Source organism: Mustela lutreola, chromosome 13 (assembly GCF_030435805.1).
Source record: "Mustela lutreola isolate mMusLut2 chromosome 13, mMusLut2.pri, whole genome shotgun sequence".
NCBI classification, from domain to species: domain Eukaryota; kingdom Metazoa; phylum Chordata; class Mammalia; order Carnivora; family Mustelidae; genus Mustela; species Mustela lutreola.
The window spans coordinates 64,491,868-64,497,524 of record NC_081302.1 but is presented as its reverse complement, the minus strand read 5'-3'; the positions used below and the strand labels follow the sequence as shown (position 1 = coordinate 64,497,524).

Here is a 5,657-nt window from a genome sequence, read left to right as displayed (position 1 = left end):
ATAATGTATGTGAAGTTGCTTTGTGAGCTATAATCACTGTTATAAGTGATAACTGTCAGGCCACTTTGTGACATAGGAATTGCCCCGCCCCCATGCTTCCACAATTTTTCTTATTTCCTGGCTCTTGAACCTTTTAAGATATTTTCCTATCCTACCTGAGACCTGAGCTTGTTTCCTTCAGTAACTTGACCTACAGACTCCATTCCAGGTAGACGGGGTGCCTTCTGGCCCTTGGGACTCAACACTCTCATTTCTGTTTCATGTGTTCCATGTCTTTCCTCTCCCTCCCCCACACCACCCAGTCTGCAGAGCGTTCTCTTTCAGAGCTCCTCGTGTATACAAATCCTTGCACACACACTTGCACTACTGTGCAAGGGCCAATCAGTTACAAAGAAATACTCAGGATAGCCCCAAAGTCCTTCATTCCAGAAACATAGCCAATCTTTGGTCACTCCATCCAGTAGTTGGCTATGGACAAGGCCTATGAGACCATCAGCAAGCACCTTTTTAATAAAACATGACCAATCACATACTGTTTTTTGAATGTGAATGCCAACTTTAAAACTGAGCTTCGTAGTGTGTCCCGGCATCTGCAAATCAAATGACACACGTTCAACAGTGACATTTAAATTCTGAAGGAAAAGGGAATATTTCACTTTTCAGCAGTGCAGTACCATACCCTCCAAACATGTTGGCCTTTTAAAAATGTAAACAGTATTCCAACTTAATAGAAACAATGATTCACATTTATTTATATGTGTAATGGCTGCACTCTGAGACCAAGTGTAAATGATAAATCCAGGAAGCCGCAATAAGCAAACTGAACTTCTTCATTTATCCACCCATTAGCTAGGGTTACGGTTCTGAGTTCCATGTGAACATTCAGAGAACATTCATGATGTGGAAACAGCATGACAATCCATGGACTTTGAGGATAAGGCCACAGTGGTTCTCAACACTAACCCTATATTTTACATAATGAAGAATGGGGGACTTGAGGATTTCTTGGTTTCTATAAATTGAGGGCAGGAGTGCCATTCTGCCTTACACAGATCTTGGAGATTAAGCCATTTCTACTAGAGCCATACCTGTTATTTTGTACAAAAGATGTATGGAACCAAAATAAAAATGGACAGTTGTCATATTTAGGAAGATCCTAAAATTAAAAAAAAAAAAAAGTAAACTTTCGTAGTAAAAATGATACTAAAAACTAATTCCAAAGAGATTAAAATTCCTCCTTTTCCCTCCTTTCTATATACGTTGAACAATTAGAGCCCTTAGACACACAGCACTTAACCTCTATAACCCTCCGCTCACGACACAAAGGAGACTTTAAGAAATGGCTTTTTCTTACCATTCCTATCAAAATTTAAGGAAAGGTGGTTTTTTACTATATAAATTAGACAATAGTCCTCCAACCTAGTTTACATCGTGCTGAACGGAGGCCGATGCCACTTTATGTCCAAAGACCTCATCCATTTCTACAAGCAGCAGTTACACTGATAGTTGACTGTCAGTATTAATGACAAGAATACCCACACATGAGAGAGTTTTCATCTCATGGCCCTTGAAAATCACAAAATTAAGCAACACTGCCCAGGCCAGTCCTTCTTGTAGTGGAGCTCCTGCTTCGGACTACTGACTGAGCGAGTGTTCAGACCGGCTTCAGGGATCAAAGGGGAGCCATCTGGTATGGGAACCACCGAGGTCACTTGCTTCCACACACATACCATTTCACTACTGAACAGATTCTCCCATAACGGGGAGCAAGCAGGGGATGGAGGAGGGCACAAACTTTAACTTGATCAACACTGTTAGTTGTTGGCAGTTCTGCTTGATGATTTCAATAGGAAAACAAAACCACTGAAGCTGAGAAATTTGTTATGTAAAGAATAACACTTGTACACTTTGTGACTTCTCAGCAGAAGTTACACACTCATGTTCAGAGTAATGACAATGGCAAATACTCTCATTTTTCATAAGCTAAATATAAGATTAAAAATACTATTTAAGGGGTACCTGGGAGTCTCAGTGGGTTAAAGCCTCTGCCTTCATGATCCCAGGGTCTGGGGATCCAGCCCCACATCTGGCTCTCTGCTCTCTGCTCGGCAGGGAGCCTGCTTCTCCCTCTCTCTCTGCCTACTTGTGATCTCTGTCAAATAAATAAAATCTTTAAAAAACAAAATCAATAGTCTCCCATTTCAAAATAACTTTCTAGTGACTAAACTGGGAAATCTTTTTTTTTTTTTTTTTACTAATTGAAGATTATTATTCCAGAGAAACTTCTTCGCTATCTAAAAATTCATTCCTGAGTCTGGAAGTTCTCTAGGATTCTAGTTCTCTAGTACTTGAAGGAGGACTGAGTTAGTGGGAATAGTAGAAATAGCCGCTGAGGACTATGGGTCTTGCTTGTGGGGGACAAGAGCTCTCTTGCAGACTCTGCAGGGAAAAGGGTATCGGGGGTCAGCAATACAAACACAGCTCTGTCGGAGCCACGCCACTTACTTAGGCTTCGGTCTCCATGAGGGAGTTCCTTGGGACGGTCGGCTGCTGCAAGCTGTGGATACCGCAGTTCGCAGAGATGGTGCGACCTCTCTGTGAACTAAGGGAGGACTCACTATGGTAGAGTGGACAGCTGAGGCAGAAGGAGCATTTGGGGAATTACAAACAGCTTTACTGACTGCCCCAACATTGGCCATCCCAGATGTTACCAAGCCCTTCCACTTGTATGTGCCAACTGAGGCACAGGAGAGGGACTAAGACTAACCCTGGTTGGCCTTCTGTGCTTGAAACATGTTTCTTCTTTCCTAGGCTTTACCTTTCATGAAATGAAATCGATAATCCCCATTAAAAAAAAAAACATGGAAAATCTACAGTGAGGAGTTTGCAGTCGAGCTGTATTTTGATGAAGTGAGATACTAGAATCCTGTTCTCCACCATCCCTGCCACACATTTACGTCTCCTAACCCTCCTTCCTTGCATGTATACTTACAGTACATTTACATACACATTTTTGACACCTTAAGTATATACATTATAAAAGGTTAGTGGTCCCTTTTCTTTCCTGAAGGAGGTATGCCAGAGTTGAGAGAACTACTGTTCCTGGGGACTGTGTGCCAAAGTTAAGAGTTTAAAATAACTTTCATATCAAAATAACATTTAAAATGATTCCTCACAATTTTGCGTGAGGTTTATTATGGATTTTTGGGTAAGTAGTCCCTGCTTTCACATGTGTAATGTCAGATTAAAGAGGTCATTTCTAAGCTATTTAACAAACCTCTGATTGGCACAAGTATGAGGCTTGAGCCCATAGGACCATTCCTATAAACAGTCCCCGCTGAGCTTGTGATACAAGCTTCAATTACACAGGCAGTCCTTGGAGGACAAGAGAATCTGGGTAAACATAAGCAGACGTTACAGCAGATTCTTTCTCTTTGTAACATCACCGTGAAGTCAAAGGAAATGTCTGCCTATTAAAGTACAGCCCCTGACACAGACTCTGCTCCCAGCCAACTTCATGTAAATGTAGGGAACTCTGTGAAGGTCATCTTTTCACTATAAACACTGGTTAGTGCAGTGTCCACAGGGAATCCTATGCTCTTCGTTGCTGTATGTTGTTTTATTCTAAGTACCTTAACGTCATTATGTATATGCTTATATATTTATATATTATATAAATAAAATGTCCTTATTTATGAACATGCCTGGATGCAGGTGCTCTGTTTCCCTCCAAATAGCCCTCAAAGGGTCTCAGCTACCAGTGCAACAGCCCATCTAAAGACTCTTTAGGAAAAGCTCTGACTACATTACTTGCTGTAATTCGTGTTACAGAAACACATGTTGCTGCTAAACAGTTTGTACTGTTCCCTTGAACATGCATGCAGCCATAAGCCAGAGGGGCAGACCAGGTGGCAGACTTATGGACAGGGGGCAGGGGTGGGGGGTAGATACTTAGCTGGCACTAAGGAAGAAAACCCCAATTTTCAAGACTTCCTTTTTGAAAGAAGATTACAGTTAGGGTTCCTCTTCCCTAACCCTCCAAGATGCATCCAAATTCCTGGCCATTGAGTTGCTACACTCTTGTGCTTTTGCTCACATAAGGACAATTTACAGGCTTGCCTCCTTACATCCTGACATAAATACTTCCTTGAACAACTCGAGAATCTTACATCATGGTACATCAGAATACTTTTTTTTTTTTTTTTTCAAATAGATCGGACTACCCTGGAATAGAATTATCCAAAACATAATAGGAACTATAGCTATTTTTAAAAAATAGAACAGTTTCCTGCTACATCAACCCCATCCACACAACCAGGCAGAAGAAGAATGCTGCTGGTGGGCCAACTTGCACAGCTGCAGTATACAGAAAGAGCAGCTGCTCACTGCCCCGACCCTCTGGGTTCTGGCGCGTGGGCTAGAGTTAGCACAGAGCCTCTGCAGAGAACTAAAAGCTTCAGGTAACCAGAGGTTTCACTCGAGGGGGACACTGTGCCAACAAGGACAGACACACACGGGACAGATGTTAGCAGAGTCAGCCTGCTTAAGAACACTGGTTTCGGAGAGAGCCCTTGCTGGTCTTGGAGCAGCACGGTATGATGAGGCTTGCCTAAGTGGGGACAAGAAGGGACCCTCTTCCACCAGGTGACCTGGAGTTTGTGGTGGTGGTTAGTGCATTCGTATGGCATAGCTAAATAAAATTACTTGGCTTGTTTCATTGCTTTGTAAAGTCACCCCTATATATAATCCTGAAAATCCACGGACTGCCAGTACCAAATGTAAAAGGCTCCAACCCAATAAGAAACATGTCAGTTAGCGATCCTGAGATAAATGTAAACAAAGGGGTCACCCCAACATCACTCACTGTGGAGGAAAAGCCCTCGGTTCTGTCCAGTTCAATCTGAAAGAGGACCTTGCCCGTGAGCACTGTCCTTCAGGCACCAGACAGGGAACAAGGGCTTCTCCTGGCTTTGGCACTCTGCTCCCGGGAAGGGTTTCTGGTCGGTGGAGGCAGTGAGTGAGTGAGTGGGCCAAAGTGCATCAGCAGGCCAAAGAACGTCCAAAGAAATAATCTGCAATCCTACCCAGGCCAGGACCCAGAGACGGAAGAGCAGGCCTGCTGGCGGTCATGGGCCTTCACAAAGCACAGCAGCAGGGCCCTCTCCCCTCAGCACCTCCCTCAACCTAAGGCCCAGCAGAGGGGGAGTTCTTTGGGAGAGAAGGGGAGCTGGCTCAGGTGAGGGGCGTGCTGCTCTCACCACACCTCACAATGTGTCAGGGGTCAAGATGATCCCACCTAGGAAGTGAATGGCACTATTTTAACAGCACAACATCTTGGGAAAGTCCAAGAGGCTTACTCCTAACTTAAATCGTGAACATGGAAGCCACACCAGTTTGCGGATATGTTCTCCTCTACAAAATCTACATAGATAGTTCAGTTGTCAAGCACCACAGAAAAACTGAACTTCAGCCACTTAGCACAGTGCATGTACTAAGGTTCTAAATGAGAGCCTACATCTAGAGTAAGGAATCACTCATAGTCATCTTCATGAAACATGGTTACCTCAGAGTTTTTCTGGTGAGATCTGAAAATTAAACATGGAACCAAATGATGCCTTCTAACATGTAACCATCCAAGCTGCACGGACACGCACAGG

General features: G+C 43.4%; 1 pseudogene; it reads right to left on the bottom strand.

Annotated features, from left to right (window-relative positions):
• Positions 1-484: 484 nt before the first annotated feature.
• Positions 485-5,657, bottom strand: part of LOC131814146 (mitochondrial ornithine transporter 1-like) — a 395,300-nt pseudogene continuing 390,127 nt past the window's right edge.